The following is a 17821-nucleotide window of genomic DNA, read 5'->3' as shown; positions in this document are numbered from 1 at the left end:
GGCAACTATACTGCCAAATCAGTAACTTTTATTCCTCATAGCAAAGACGTGGAAGAAACTAGAAAATACTTTACAGTGTGTAGATTCACTTCCAGACAGCAAAATGATAGAAGGCAATTCTGTCTTAAAGTGCATCGTCTTATATTAGCAATCTTCTGAAAGTGTATCCTCAAACATATCAGACCCAATGTAAGATGAAAATCAGTTATCTTGAATGACAAGTAAAGCATAGGATTACTCTTGAAATCCTTAAACTCCTCATGTGATTTATTTGAAAGATACCTCAGAAACTACTTAGTATCTGTATTTCCCTCCTTAATAATTAGTGCAATGAATCTATATTGGGTTTTACAACGCTGATTGTCAATCTGATAATTGAGCTGCCAGATTCAACCTCCTCTTAATTCCAGACTGACAGCATTTTCCTTGCTTCTAATTGCCATCATGAAAAATTAAGACTTGTCATTTGATTCACCTTAATTTTATGTTTATAGCCTCATCACCTTCCTCCTTTTGCAATTTTCTTTCTCATTCATATTTTGCATTTATTTATGCCTCAGCATTCTTTCCTTCCTGTGTCACAATGCTTCTACATTCCAGCTACAAAACACAGCAATGTCTTCCCATATAAAAATGCATTAGACTAAAGAGTTTGTGCTGCTTTATGATAACTCAGATAAATATCTGAATGAGTTAATGATTGCACCCAAGCCAGAGCACTCTATCTGTCTTCTTCAGGCACAGTTAAATTGTGTCAGATAAAGATTAGTTCCCATAGATTAGTATTAGGGCTGTATTTTGTAAGTCTCCATTGGATCTGATATTTTGATACCTGGAAAAAATGTACAATCAGTACAGTTTGCTTTATGGGATATTCATATATTTGTGAAATAGATGCATTTCCTCACAGATATGACTGATGGTAACAGCAAGAAACAAGTTTGCTTTATTTGAATCTTTATGACCTCAGGAACAAATGAATGACTACTGTTATCCTAGAGTCTTTGTGGTCTGGAGGAAAAAGGCAAGTATGCATCGGAACTGATACCATTCTTTCAGAACCAGAAGACATTATACAGAGAAGGGCACAGTTCCACTAATATAGTTTGAAAAATAAACCCCTCAGTTTCTTCATGGCACTGGACTTAACAGTGCGCTGGAATATTAATTAGGTATTGAAAACCTGTTGTAAGCTTCCTTATATTTTTTCTTTTGTTTTTAATTTTTCAGTCAGAGCCTATTTTTTTATTTTTTTTTAATAGCCTTTTTAAGTTGTAAAGTACTGGCATTAGATTTGTACAACCCATTCACACTTGTGTACAGGCCTTTTTACCCTGATAATGGATAAGGTACAGTGAAATTCAGTGGTATCAGAAACGTGTCTTTGTCGATGTATAGTGCACCAGCTGTCTTTGAAATAAGCATCTGTTAGATAAGGGTTGTTTTTTGTTCTGGTGTGCATGTCTCTTAAAGAGGATATGAAAAGAAGAAGAAATAAGAAAGAGATACGGTGAGTTGGAATTTTGAGTTGTCTTTTGAGTTGCTTTAAATTTTAAATACTTCTGATGATTATCCTTTGTGTTACTATACACAAGAGCCTACCTAAAAGACTATTGTGAAGATGGTCTATACAGCAAAACTAGACTTCTTTTTTTTTTTTCATCTTTACAAGCACACTGTACTCCAGAACTTGCCTCTTCTGAATGGACTCAAGTTCATTGACCTTGGCACAAGGCGAGTGGGCTGGAGGCTGCATTCTGGAAGACAAGGTCAAATACAAAATGCATTTCCCAGGCTCTTCTCTCAAACAAACACACATCTGGTTTGATCTGTTTACAACATTCCAGGTCTTGAAATTAAGGCTAAGTAAGGCAGTCAGCTAGACATTATCAAATGATTGCTGTATGCACTGTATTTCAACTGCATTATATCAAAATTCCAATTTTTACTTTGGGCTGTTGTCCAACCCTTTCCAATATGCCTTCCATTTCCTTTGCAATACACCAGTCAGAGAGGCCATCTGTCTTCCCAATGAAAGTTAAGGAGCTGGTATATGAAAAGCAACAGCTCCTTTTAAAAGAATTTTCCCTATTGTTTTGTATTCTAGTAATTTAATAGCGATCAGACTCTGATTCTTGTTACTCCTTAGAATGGACAATTTTTCTTAACTACTGAGACTGTCATCATTAAGTAAATGCTGTTTGGGATTTTTCCTTCAAGTGAATCTCTGTGAGAAGGTTTGAACAATCTGTTGTTCTTTCATGAAGATTTTTCCCTCTGGTTTGAAAGTGACATACGTGTAGGATGAAAATTACACATTTCTTAAAGAGGATGTGCTATTTTTTGCTATTTGAGATCTGTACATTTTGTTCATGTTCCATAAAAGATTAATGTAGAAAGCTTTTTTTCTTGTTTAAAGTTCTTGGAAAATGTCCGTGCTATTCCCTCTGATATCACAAAAAGAAATTATGTCCCAGAAATATTTTCAAAAGTGACATGGAACACATTCTGTTGTGCAAGAGAAATAATAGATATATCCCAGCTGGCTTCCTGGACTCTGTTAATTTTCATTTACTTTCATCTGATCAATCCTTTGCAGTGCTGTCTGGTAGCTGATATAGTACATCAGGGAAATTACAGTTGAATTTAGAATTACATTCTAAAACCTATTTCAAGAAAAGTGTTGAATGAAACTAAAGACTCAGCACAGAAGTGACAGAAAGATAGCTTTCCTGCTCCCTCATCTTTAAGGGCTTTATTGCAAATCACTGTAACTGATTCTTTCCTTAGTTACTGAAAAGTGTCAGCCTCGGACTGTCAACAGTTTCCAAGGTAAAGATGATCATCAGAATGCCAAAGTAAATGTAAGACAAATTAAAAGTTGTGGATGCTGGTTAAAATGGTATTTAAAGGCTGGGGGTTAGTAAAGATTTCTTCTCAAGTTTGTGATGTAACTTAAGTAACCTTAAAAATTCCCAAAGAGATGAAAAATAGATAAAATACTTTTTAATATGTTTTTGTATTGTATCTTGTGCCCAGAATTACAATTTATTCTTTTAAAGATGCTGATGGTAACGTAACTTTCTTTTCAAATACATGTAGGAAGGGGTTAGCTAATCTATATACAAATGTGTGGCACTAATCACCATGCCAACTATACTGTGAATATTTAAAAGAAATCCATCTGAAAAGATGTATCTTCATTCCCTGGTTGATTTCTGAAGTGTAGGTTAACATCTTCTTGCACCACTGCCCCAGATTTTATGTGCCTGAAAGACAAGAATGAGTGAGTCACTTCTAGCAAAGCAGATGACATAGTTTATGACAGAGATGCAAAATACAGATAATCAAGGTATAAGATATCTCCCAAAACTTTCCTGAATTTCATACTTTCCCAATAAAATAAACTGAGGATTGGGAATAAGGTTTCTCCAGTGAAAGTTAATGGATTTCAAAAGTACGATTATACAGAATTTTAAATGTTGCTGTTTCTTTTAGCAGTGGACATTAATACAATATTCTAAATAACATGATTTGGCATATTATAGGATACACAGAATACATGAATGGTTAACCCCTAACTTAATGACAAAACAAAATGAAACAAAAAACAAAACAAAAAAACAAACAAATATTTAATAACACTATCCTTTGCATAGAGAGGTTTTGAAATTCCTGGTTTCCAGCTCAGACTGGTATTCCTGTAATGGGGCAAAAAGTTATCTACCATCAAATGAAATGAGCCACAGTGGTAGTCAGTCAGTCATCTTTGAATATATTCTCATGTATTTTAACTAATTGCAAACCTTTGGAATGTTTTCTCTTTTATTTTGAACAGACAACTGTGATTAGTTTCTAAAGTGTTGATTTTGGCAGCTGAGTCCTATAAGGAGAACATAAAATGTGTAGTATTTGCAGTAGAAGACAAACTACTTAGTTCAGAGAGACAAAATCGATTAAAGAAACTTCTTTTCTCTCTCTCTTTCCCACCAATGTAGAATATCCTACAGTAAGAATGGGATTAACTGTAATGAGTTATCATATTTTTTCTCCACAGAAAAATACAAAAGTGATTTTATAAGGAAAAAAAGGAGAAGTTAGAATTTTCCAAGTATATTTTTGCTGAGATTCTGACTGGTCACTATCTGCAAATTTCCTGTACTTTTGAAAAAAATATTTCAATCTGGATTAATTTTTTAATACATACAGTGCATCCACAATTCAAGAACACCCCTCTCACTGTATTATTAACATTATCCAATTTTAAATATTTAAACAAGAGTTTGAGAATAGATACTTATGTATATTTAGATATTCTGGAACAAACTTTAGAAAATGTATGTATTAAAAATAAATGAAACACTACTTCAAAGTAAAAACATGGTGGGGCAGAATGGCTTTGATCAGAAAATTACCTTTTTTTTAAAAAAAAACTATTTTCATCTTACCTCTCTGCTCTCTGTTAAGGAAGAACTAGAGGAAGAAAGAAGGTCAAAGAGCAAATAGTTCCCTGCTGATGTTAGGAAGATATTAAATAAATCACCAGTCACTGATAGATGCTCTGTCTTAATGGGCTGTACACATGGAAGCTGTTTTAGATTCCAGCTCATTTATCCAGTCAAAAGCATCACCTGTCTGCTTTGCTTCAGGCCTTTGGGTGGGTGGTAATAGTTGGCAGAAGAATACCATTGGGAGCTGAAGCAAAATCCCAACTTCAAGCAAGTATGCAAACGATTGCATTGGAATGAGCTCTATTGCGTCTATTGATTTATAGGCAAAGCTAGTACAAATTACAGAAAAGCTGATAGAAGGTTTGCTGCTTATCTACTTTATATTCCTTTAAGTATACTTAAAGTACACTTATACTTAATACTTAAATATTGGTAAGGATAATCCTAAAAGCAGAGTTTCTCCTGGTCTGTGAAGGACATTGTGGATCTCCTTATATCTGTTGGAACCAGCTAACCTAAACTAAGGTATATGTCTTGTAGATGCCTTCTGCACAGTACATATCTAGATTTTTTCAAGCTGAATGGGGCTTTTGGAGTGCAGAAAATACTTTGGCAGTACAGACATGACTGAAGAACCCCAAATTTTTTGAGGGATTACTTTTCACCCGCCTAAATAATCCAGTAACTGATTAACAAGGCACTAAGGGATGCTGATTTGGTCCTTCCACAGGAAGACATCCTCTGTCAGAGTGACAGGCAGAAACATTATCTGATTCAGACATCCAGTTTTAATCTGATGCCATAACTGAGGCAAGCCAAGTCATTTCATAGCGGACTCAATGCACTAAAGTAAAAGTTTAACTACATTTACAGCAATCCTTACTTTTTCCAGAGGCTGTGAGCCAAACTTATTTTCTTCTATATCTCTTCTCTGACTCTACAGCTACAGCTGAAGTCCTTGAAATTTCCAAGAGCTAAAAGCTTTACTGTAGCTAGGATCAAGTTATGCTTTCCTAATGATGTGAGCAATTTATACAATGTAAGAAAATAGCTGCTTTTTTTTTTTTTTAATGAATTACAGTATTCCAATAAAACACTTTTAGATGATTATATTAAGACATGTGAAATCCATATCCTGCACATGTCTGTGAAATGTGTATCTTAATCCAAAGGATACATGCTGAGGACAGAAAGTATGAAGTATGATTTTGCAGTCGGTATTTAGGTTCTCTTCAGGAGATGAAATGACATTTTTGGTTATTTTTTTAATCACTCATGTCTAATGGGTGTAGTGAACAAAAAAAAAATGCTTTCCATGGAAAGCTACAGGGCCTTCCTCAAATCTCAGGGAACAGCAGGCTGTAGTGCTGCTTCTCAACACCATCTGTTCTTTGGGTTTTAAATGATTCATGGGAATTGAAGTGTTCGGGTTTTCCTGTTGACAGTTCAACTTCAGCAATATGTTCTCAGGCAACAATGGAAGTCTAAGCAAATATATACTATCACTAAATTTTACTTTCCTGAAAAAGTTATGCCATACAGTGAACATAGAAACCTATATCAATAAAATATTATTAACCTCAGTATATAAATATATTGAAAAATAGTTACCAGTCCTCTTTGATTCCACTCCACCAGTCACTTTGAATATCAGATATCAGAAGTATTAATTTAGGATTTTAAAAACTCTGAAAATTTGTATCACTTTCAGTAGGAAGTGAAGTCAAAAATGAGTACTTTTTAATCTCTCTGCTCCCCCCATCCTTTTTGAAATTCCTTTCTAGAAAAGAATTACTTACCATACATCAGCCAAATTTCTGGTGCTGGTCTCTGCCATGTTATTTAAACCTGGTCTTTATCCTATGTGAGGTTTCTTTGGCATTCAGAACAACTACTGTCTTCACACTTGACTATTATTTTCTTAGCTCAGGTTTGAAGTATGCAATTTCATTTTCATTTATTCTGTTCTACTGGCATACAGACAGATCTCTTCTGAGAGATAGGTAGCAATGAGCTTCTATGGGAAAGAGAGAGAGAGAGTTGGGGACCATGTTTTGCAGCCTCCTGTCCTCAAACTCTACCTGGCCAGAGGATGGCAATTCCATTTTGTGTCCAATTCTGAATTTTCAAACTTCCCACTTGTTTTGGGAACAAAACAAGACTTTCATTGTTGCCTTTGGAAACAAAACTGGAGCTTTGTGTCTTATGAGCCTCAAATCATCTTCTAGAAGAGTCTGCTATCTTCAGCCTGGTGGCCCCAATGTGAAAATATTGCATTTGATTCCTTGCTCTATCGTGATCAGAACAGTTTTCCAGCTCAGTTCTCTCTGATGGAGGCAGTGCCCAGATCTGAGTGTGAGCTTCCTGCACTGCAAGCAGATTCCCAGACACTTGGCTAAAGCATTCAGAAGTCATTTTTTTCAGAGAACTCCAAGTTTCTGAAGATTTCAAGCCCTACATCTGCTTGAAAAGAAAATGGTCACATATCCAACTTGATTAACAAAATGCATTAATAAAAGTTTGGTTTTGTACTGACTTAAGATAAGTCTCACTCAAATCAATAAAAATGTTCCTAAGACAGCAAAAGTCAAAGTCTATAGCAAAAATCATGGTTTTTTATACCATAGGAACTATAGAAGACAGTTTGTTGATGAAACTGGGAAGGGAAAAGGCTGCATTTGTCTTTCAGGTACCTCAGTGAGCCAGAAGTATACGAATAACCACAACGAGAGAGGAGAAAGCATGTAGTAGTCCTTAGGAAGAGGCAGATCATTATGCAGCATATCAGTTTTTATATCCTAGCTGCTTTTTTTTTTTTTTTTTTTTTATCATTTAAGGTCTTATTTCTAACAAATCCAAAGCACCCTAGAGGCACATATGATCTGCATGCACTGATCTCCTCACTCAATAACTTTCACAATAGAACTGTGCTCAACTTAGCACTTTATTTATTTATCCTAGAGTTTTGTTGTCTTTTTCATCAGCTCCATGAGGTGGATCATTGTCAGTCTCAGTCACCACCACTGCAGAGATTTATATTAAGCTTCAGTGCCTCGTTTCCTTCACACACTGTTCATTGTTTCTACTTCTGAATCTTCAGCAGCATGTCTCTCCTTCTTGCATTCATTTTTGGTTTTTACTTAGGAATTCCGATAAAATACCCCCAAATAACCAGAAAGCAACAGCAACAAAAAGCTGTGAGAAAATTGAACAAAATAAATAATATGCAATTTATTAAACTATATTCCAATATATAAATAATCAATATTACATAATGAAGTATAATCATAATATATACATAAGTCATGTAGCCATTCACAAAATAATCCAAATCATTCATTAATAAAAGTACATCTGCTTCTGTAAGAAATCACATTTAAAACCCATCTGTATGGAGTAAAAACTCAGTGCATGGAAACACTGGAGAAACAAATTCCTGGTAAACACATGTGCAAAATGTTTAGAACATATAAAACACATTTGTAAGATTAGCTAGTTTTCAAAGGATAATAATCTGCTGGGATAGGTTGATTTTATTTATTTTTTCTTTTCCTGTATTGATAGAAATCTATCTTCAGTGAAAAACAGATTCAAATGCTATTTATCTTCTGTGGTAATGATTATTTGATATATGCTCTTATTTTACTTCTCTATGATTTCCTACAAATGAAAGATAATTTTTAATTATGCTAGGTCTGTTTTCTTCACTTCAAATACTGAATGTTTATTCAGCACATAGTCTGATGAGAACATTTCTTCTCATACCTTTTTTAAATGCAGTGACAGATGATGTTCATATTTCCAAAGCACAATCAAATGTAACAGCTTGATTCCACATATCATCTGGCTTTTTTTGTTTGATTGTTTCATTTTGTGTGGAGTTGTAAATGCACATTGAAAAAAATTCTAAAAATCTGATCTAATGTCCAAGTGAAAAGCAAACATTTAATGAAGAAACACAGAACATTATATGTGACAGTTAATTATATGCAACATCACTGTTGTTGTTCATTGGCTTCCCCATTAACTATTGTTCTATTGTTTCCATTTCCTGTTTTGGTAGATTAAAACTAGAGCAGTAGGAGTTCTTTTCTCCCTCCCCAGTGGTCAGAAAAAGAAATCTTCCATAACCTTCTACTGATATTTTTTAGATGACTGCATGAAATGTATTTCTTCCTTTCCTGGGGAAGAGTGCAATAACAAGAACTTGTGTGGGATGGGATGAAGTAAATAGAGAAAAAATGGAATACATTTTTCAGTGTGTGGAGATTCTAGTGTAAGCACTGAAATATAATCTCTAACATCTTCAGATGTTCCATGCCAACTTTACACAAACTAAGAATGCAGAAGGAAATCTAGGTAACCAACCAACATACAGTAATGCTTCAAAAATAAAAACTAACCATGAATGTACGTTTTGGGGTCTAATTCTGTTTTCAAGCTGGATTTAAAGCTGGATTCATCTTCTTAAATTTCTCAGCACATTTCATCAACCTTCAGGAAACACCTGTAGCGCCTACATTTCACCATGTTGCAGTTTAACCCAAATACAAATCACGTAATAACCTATTACTCACAACACCTGCTACCTTAAGAGCATACCCCTTAGAGACATTGTTGCACTAAGCTTTCCTACTTCTTCAACGAGCTGTATGAATAAAGCCATGGCTCCTTCAAGACCTTTAATATTCTCTGAGATAAAAATGAAAAATGAACAAACAGCACTTTGTGAAAATAGTATGACAATTTTCCCAATTTATCACCCAAATCAGCTCGGTTTGGGTGGGGAACTCAGTCATACATCCTGTGAGCATCCTGTACAACCGAGTACACAAAGTACAAATACATTTTCTGCTGATTTTACTAGGTGAGACTTACAAAAACAGAACTTCTGGTCTTAAAACTAACGATCCCTAATTTTGTTGTCTTTCTTTTAAGAGTTCTAACATCCAAAACCATCCCAAATTCAGCAAAACATTTACGTCACTAACTCCTGCCTAGCTGTACCCCATGGACAAAGAAGACAGTGACTGGTGATGATGGATATTTCTGTAGTAACCTCTCTCTCTCTCTCTCTCTTTTTTTTTTTTTTTTTTTTTCATTTTCTCAGAAATAATGGGATAACTTTGTATAGGAGCTCCACCAGGGTGCCTGTCTTATTAGTTTTCCACTTCACCGGACACAGTTGATTGTCTCTGACTCTAGGAAATAATTTTGCAAGACAGGAATCTCTTAGCACCTGGAATCAAAGGACAGCACAGAGCTGGGCAAGTGGCAGAAGAATTGGGATTCAATGCCAGTGGTAGGAAGAAGTCAGAGTTTAGAGGCAGAGGCAGTGTGACTTTTGTGCTCTCTCCCCAGAGGCTGTGGCTGGAACATCAGTTTCTGAAAGCAAACTACCTGAATATGAACCAGATGTGTGCTAAACTGTCCAAAGTCATGCCAACACTTCCCAGGACACTGCTGTGCAGCCAGAAGTCCTTTTAGCTGGTCTGCATTTCAGCCTTCATATGCACAATCATGGCTGCACAACCCTTCTTTCTAAATGCAAGAATGAAAGCATTCAATTTGACATTTTTAAAAATGACATTAAATGCAGAATGTTTCTTTTCTTTAGAAAAAAAAAAAGAAAAAAGAAAAAGAACAATCAGATCAATAACTCACATACAAAACAGATGTTCAGTATTATTGACTAGAATATTTAATACACAAGGGTAAAAATACTCCATAAGATGATAGAGTAGAACTCACTTTGCATCCTACTCTTTCTTTGTGTATAGTCAAATACTTCAGTAAATACAAAACTTGCAAAATAGCATGTCTTTCTGAAGACTGAAACATTTATTGCAAGTAAATAGTGAACATAGAATGTGTATAAGCAGTTAAGTTTAATTTTTGAAATTCAGCTATGAGAACTGGAGGAGAATTCACTTCCTGAGTGGCTTGACATCTATTCTTTCAATAATCTAATTCACTTTTTAAGTAACTATAATGCTTCTGTTGGTTACTTTGGGCTTTCAGTTTGCCATTAATAAATAGCTTAGACACAGTAAAACACACAAACTTTACTGATCCTTTCAGCTGTTTTGTGCATCTAGAAAATATTTTGGTACTTTCAAATAATGTAGCATAAAATGTAGTTAGTAGTTTTTGAGAAAAGTACTTGTCTCTTTCAAGGTTCAATTCATTCTGACTCACATAACCTCTCTTAAAATACTCCACAGATAAATATGTAAGAAAAGAAAGTGTTTTGTTTTTGGTGGTGGTGGTTGTTTGTTTTGTAAAAGTCAATTGTTCTGAGCTAAGGCTGACCAACTCAATTGCCTTCCATGTGTCCACTAAACATTATATTACTAAAAAGAATGTTGATATATACCTGTATTGCTTTCTACAAAAACAATTAATGATATCTGATCCCCACTATCTCGTTTCCTCTCTCTGAAGGGGAAAGTAAGTTCTTAATTTTTTTTAGATATCATTGTTTGGTGTTCAGATATTAGCAGAAGACATTTTCTCTGGTGCTTTGAGATAAATGTATAATAGTTGGAAAAATATTGTAATTGAGAAAAACTCCAGCATGAAGAAACACCACAGCAGAACTAAATTCAGAGTTCTGATATGCGGTTAAATCTTAGTGTAACTATGAGTGCTGGCAGTATCTGGAGGGCAAAGAGGGTCAGCAAGAGTGATCATTTAATGACTTTTTTTTTTTTTTTTTTTTTTGTCAAAATGAAAATATGGTTAGGGGTCAGGACAAGAGATTGAATGGGAGATCTGTGACAGCAGAGTTCTCCTGGCATAAGCCCAAGCAGCAAAGCTGCAGCCTCACTCCCTGCTCTCACCTCCAAAGACCTGTGTGTGTGTTTGCTTGTGCGTCTGGGTGTGATGGCTTTGTCTCTATATAAAAGTCATAAAAGTCATTCTCTTTCAAATGCATGAGGAAACATTGACTGCAAAAAAGATTTATCACAGACATTTATTCTTGCCTGATGAATCAACTTGTAAGTGGTTTGTGGACAAGTGAGAAGGCATTTTGGGGCACTAATAATGTATTTTCCTTCCCTGCAGTAATTAAAGAAATGATAATGTCAGCTCTTCCCTGTTGTATATGAGTAGCAACACTGCACTGAATAGGAAGCAAACTATATGCTTTATGGAAGGATATTTTTACCACACATTTAAGACGAAGGAAACATCTGAACAAAACAGTATCCTTTTACCGCATGGGACTTACCTGTCTCAAACACTTGTTATTTCTCTCTCAACCTGGTGCTTAAACATTGTTTTGTATGGAAGTTTCCCTCCTGACCAATGTTCAGCTAATGCTTGCCTATGACTTTTCTCTCATGCAGAGGAAGGACTCTGAAGAGTTCCTTAGAGACTTTAACTATTCAAGATTTATCCTGGAAGCTCATTTAAATAAATAATGATAGATGAAGCATGTCATTGTATTCAGCATGACAAAATAAATAAAGAAACAAGATATAGCTGCATGGGTGTCTCATGAAATGGTCATGCACAGTTGAAAGATTTGCTAAATCGATAAGTATATGACATAAAACATATCCTGAATAATAACATCGACGGTATATAGGCCTACAGTCAAAACATCTGATGACACTTCCCTAGAAACAAATGTTTATACTATAGCTGAAAGTAAACTCAGAAGTTCTGCCATACTCTTGCTTTGGGTTCCAGCAAGATATATAAGATTTCTTTTAAGATTCCTGGCTGAACTCTGTGCAGTTGCATACATTACATACTATTCTAATCACAGAGGAGTATTCATGTGATAGAAAGCCATATATCATTGTTGTATACTCACAGACTAATCATTTGAAAAACAACTGCTACATTTTAAAGTAAATCTGCATGGCAAAGCAGGCTCCTATGTCTTCTGGCTCCTCAGCTGACCTCTGGGCTCCCACACTGACTGCTGATATCACGCTCCTCCAGCAGGTACTTGCTCACTGTTCAGTTTTCTCCCATCCTTTCATGGGAGCTCCCATCCTTTCATCCTCTCCCAAACATGGAAGCTGTTTGCTGAATGACGTTTTTTGGAAAAATAGCCCATGGTTAAACCTTTCTATATATTTCTGGAGGTTTCTGTCATTTTTTCATTATATTTTTGTAAGACTAAGGTTCCCAGTTGCTAATCTGCTGCACCCAAGTGTTTGCCTTGGCAAAGTGACATTAGCTATGATGGATGTGAAAAAGAAAAAATAATGCTGCATCAATTAACAGGAGAAAGACAAAAAATAAGCATAATCACCATCTTCTGTTAGGAGAAAAACACAGAAGCAATTCAGAGCAGGTTTGAGGCACTGAACAAAGTCAGTAACTTCACTAAGAAGGACAAGTAAGGTAGTAAAAATCAGTATTTCACCATCTCCCTTGGCTTCCCCAACTTGTCAGAGCTCTGTAAGACACAGCTGCTTGCCTGGTGTCATTGCTCTCTACCTGAAAGGAAGTTGTGGGGAGCTGGGGGTCAGCCTCTTCTTGCAGATAACTAGTGATAGGACTAGAGAGAATGGCCTCAAGTTGCGCCAGGGAAGGTTTAGATTGGAAATTAGGAGACTTTTCTTCTCAGAAAGAGTAGTCAGGCACTGGAAGGGGTTGTCCAGAGGGGTGGTGGCGTCACCATCCCTGGGGATGTTTAAGGAAAGCCTGGACGTGGTGCTTAGGGACATGGTTTAGTGGATGAGATTGATACTAGGGTGCTGGTTGGATCAGATGATCTTGAAGGTCTTTTCCAACCCTAATGATTCTATGATTCTATAATTCTATTATTCTATAACAGAAATAAATAAAAAAAGCAGGGATTAGAAACCTGGAGTTCTGATTCTTAGAATATATTTAATTCTTTTCTTAATACATTATGGAAACTTACCTTACTCTGCCTGCAAGACTTGAGGGCCTGAAGAATCAGTAACTCCAGAGAAAAGGTGTGAGAGAAGAGCTTCAAAGTGGAGTGAATTAAGCTTTTTTTTTTTTTTTTTTACTCCCCCCCTCCCCCCCCCCCCATTGTCTTTGAAATTTCAATTTTCCTTCAAGTGACAGCTGGTCCTGACAATCATATGCAATATACTACCAAGTATAACACAGAGTCTTTCTATACTCTTTGTAAAACTGGATGCATCTGGAACCTTAAAAAGTGGAACAAAAAGAGTTTGATTTTTAATACAATAAGTTTGTTCCTTCTATGACTTTTTAAAATGTGGCATGATTTTGTAATTCCTTTTGTTTTGAAACACCGTACTCTGCCCTATTTATTTTGCATATAAGACCTGCTAACCTATGTCAAGCTATTAATCTAAGAATATTTTCTTTGTTAAAGGATGACACGTTTAAAGTTATTTCTTAAAGTTATTCCACAAGTTATTCCTTATAATAACTTTTACTGCAGTAAATGAGATAGAATGAGAGGCAACTATATTGAACATTAGCAGCAGCTTCTAAAGTTATTCAATGAAGTGAGTAACTTTGCATTATAATGAATTTATATGATAACAGAAATATTGTTAAAATATTATTGCCTTACTTCTTATTTAATAGATTTTTTACTGCTTTGAAAGTCATGTATCATATGCTTGTAATCAGGAATCCAAGTGTATTTGTTATTTATTCAGTTACAGTCCTATTGTGGTGGTGGTTCAGTGAATGCTGCCTCTTACTCATTTAAAAGCCTAACCACTTTCATAAATATTAATATTCATTTTTATTTTACATAGCCAAATTAATTTTGTCCCCCTAAAAGTATCATCAGTGTTATTCCTAGAGGAGATTATTCATGGCTTTAGAAAATTTGAAATTTTAGAGCTTTTCATCCACTCTTCACAATCTGGTGTTACTAGCAATTTACATATTACAAACATGATTTATAAAGCAAATATATGTTATTCTTATCTGCAGGAAGAACATGTTACAATTCATTTTTACCTTTTTTTTTTTTTTTTTTTCCTTGACAACCTAAGCCTTGATTGCTCAGTATAAATTCTAATTATTAGAGAAATAAATGACAGATTCAGGATGGAGAATAGAAGGAAGAGGCCAAAAGCAAAAGGCTATTCCCAGGATAAAGAAACCATCAAAATGCTAATAAGCCCTATTCCGAAAGCATATTATTGCTTCTTTGTTCAGCTTTATTTATAAACACACACGTCTGCAGCAGCAGTTGCACAGACTTAAAAGCTGTGTCCAAAATGCACGCTGCTCCAGAACCTACAGAGAATTAAAGTCCTGCTCAGTTACACAACTTTCGGAAAAAGCACTGGAGTGAAAAATGACAAAAGTCTCCAGAAATCTGAAGTCTGAGTTGAAAGGTCTTCTTGTCTAGCTGTCTCAGAATACCTTCTATATGAAGAATTAATTGCTTTTATATTTAGATAGTATTTCCTTTCACAGACGTTAAAGAAAACATGGGTGAGCATGATACCTGTGCGATAATGGGTCAACTACATTACAGTACTGAACGGGAGACTACATGAAAGTCCCAAAGACATATGATGGGAGGAACTGTGGACTGGGGTTATGAAGAAGTTAGAGGATTCTACTTAACTTCCTGCTGAGTCCAGGAAAAAAAAAAAAAAAAGGACAAGGAAGGAAGGAAGAGGAAGGAAGAAGGAAAGAGAGAGAGAGAAAGAAAGAGAGAGAGGAAAAGAGGGAAAGAGGGAAAGAGAGAAAGAGAGAAAGAGAGGAAGGGAGAAAGAGAGGAAGGGAGAAAAATGAAATTTCTTTGTTACACCACAAACTTTCACAGCCATCCATTAAGTTGGGGATAACATTTAAATAGGTGATTTGCAATTTCTTCTCTCTCCTAACTGTGACGTAATTTAGTACACTGCACGCTCCTCTTTGTATGTCCATAGTATGTAAATTACCATTTACATTTTTCTGCCTGCCTGTACGATACTTCAGTTGAGGACAGCTCTGGAGTGTTCATACTATTTTTGAGCCCAAACTTTTCCCTGGTGTTATAAAACCATTTGGTCTTTTCCTGAATAATGGCTGAGTTGTTGCTTACATGTTACAACCAGATGTGAAATTTTCTACTCTGATATATTTGTCAGGACTTGTTGTCTGTAATGCTTAGTAAGAAAGTAAGGGAATAGCTTTTTCAGCTTGATTACTGTTCTTACATTGAAAGTAATTATCATACAGTCTTATTTCTTGAAATCTAGTTTATGGTTTCTTGGTTTGAGTTCTTCCTTTATTCTATGTTAGATTACATTGCACAACAACTTTGTCCCTGACTGATCAGTTTTCTTGATAACTTTGATATTTCATTACTTCTTTTCAAATCTCTTTATTTTGCTGGAAAAGCCATTGATTTCATGAGACGTTCTATATTCATGGAGTATTTCTAGTTTGGTTGGGGTTCAACTTCAGTTTTTGTTCGTTTAGATATTTTATTGTTTGTCAGTGTTTTGCCTGTGATAAATGTCACAAAGTCTAATCTTAGGTGTTCAATTTCTTTGCCAAAGTAGTAACTTCTTGTGGTACTAATATGTTTCTCACTTCTTAAAAGTAATCTATCCATTGTTTTATTCTATTACCTTGGTACTTTACTCATCTTCAAGAGGGCCTTTACTCACCTTCAAGAGAGCCTTCGTCTAGTAAGAACTTGCCAACTATGATTGACTTGTCTTACTAAACACTGCTCTTAACAGGACCTTCAGCTTTGGAGTTCGTTTCCTCTCACTGTCTTCTTTGTTGTTGCTGTTGTTGTTGCTGTTGTTCTATATAGATATGTATTTGTATTTAGCTATTTATTTTGCTATTTATGTTCCCGCAACCTATGCCATTGCTGTTGATATCTAGTGAATGCAAGTTATTCCAAAATGAGCAGGAAATTGGAGCAGAAGGATTTTTTTGTTTTTGTTTTTGCATATCTCTTTCTTTTTACTTTCAAAATGTCAAGCCAGTAACATTTTGCACTTGTTCAGTTAAAAGATAGGTTGCCACAGTAGGAGCAAGGTAATAGCATTAGTTAAAAGACCTGAACATGAAAAAAAAAAAAATCACCGTTTTTTTTTTTTTTTCTGAAAAGCAAAACACACAGACAGTTAGCATTCACTTAAACTAGTTCATCTACAGAAGATAACCTTACTTATCAGGGAAGAAGTATTTTAGATTATTTGGGGTAAACTTCAGGTTTCCCATATATGAAACTTCTATCTGTCATACTACATTTTTTCAGAACATTTTGTCTTGTACAATATCATAGAATCATATAATGGTTTGAGTTGGAAGGGAACTTGAAGATCTGATTTGAACCCCACTGCCACAGGCAGGGACACCTTCCAATAGATCAGGTTGCCTAAAGACCCATCCAGCCTAGCCTTGACTACTTTCTCATTTTTTAAAAGGATTTGGCTATATCATAATAAGACACACAATAAATCAATGATATAACCCTCAACTTACAGCTTGGTACAGGCTTCATCAGAAGGAGACCATACTTCAGTTACAGCTCCCATCTTTCTGCTTAGCACTAATGTTTATCAGGATGATGCAGTATGCGTGATATAACAAGTACTTTTCTGATCAAAAGTTTTACATAGAGTTTCTGAGTAGACTGAGAAAAATAATATTGTATTTGTCAAGATACAAGATAAGTATTCTTACCCTATTTTGTTCCTTGGCTACAGGGCAGTAATGTCCTTTTTATGTAGTACTCTATAGTGCTGAAGAGAGGCAAATAATCATTACCTTCAACCTATAAACACAAGCACATATTTTCATCAGACAGAAATTCCATTTACCTACTTGCATATGAAAGACTCTTAGAGGAAGAACAGAAGTTACAGGACATGTCAGTTATTGTTTTTAAAAGAAAATAATACTCTGATGTCTGAACATTGAGCCACATTGACCACAAGGAGACAGATACTCAAGAGAACTCTATTGAAGCAGTAAGGACTGTGATGAACGTGTCCCGTCCCCCATTCCATCCCGTTCCTTCCCAAACCCTCCCCCCCTCCGGATCTGATCTGTTTTTGTGGCTCTTGAAATACTTCTATTTCTGCAAGTATTGATTTTATATCTTGAACACTTGTGACTTCAAAATGTTCTATGAAGATCCTGCATTTCTCATTTTGAAATAAATATGAAGCGCTCGGAAACAGACTCAGAAAGGTTTGGATTTACCACTGTACCAGCTGAACCACAAGCCTGAGCTGTCAAAAGAGGCATGCGAAGCTGCATGCGTTGGACAGGGGGATTTGCTAACAGACCAAAACCAGACAACATTTCGGTGGTCCCAGAGCCAGTTGGTTTGGAAGCATATGAAAACCACAATTTGTATTTAACACATCTAATATGTGACTTTCCTTTTAAAGGACTTGTTCAGAAATTTAACACTTTAAATA

The sequence above is a fragment of the Cygnus olor genome, chromosome 4, assembly GCF_009769625.2.
Source record: "Cygnus olor isolate bCygOlo1 chromosome 4, bCygOlo1.pri.v2, whole genome shotgun sequence".
Taxonomy (NCBI): Eukaryota; Metazoa; Chordata; class Aves; order Anseriformes; family Anatidae; genus Cygnus; species Cygnus olor.
The sequence above is the reverse complement of the archived record's forward strand: the minus strand, read 5'-3'. Positions refer to the sequence as shown.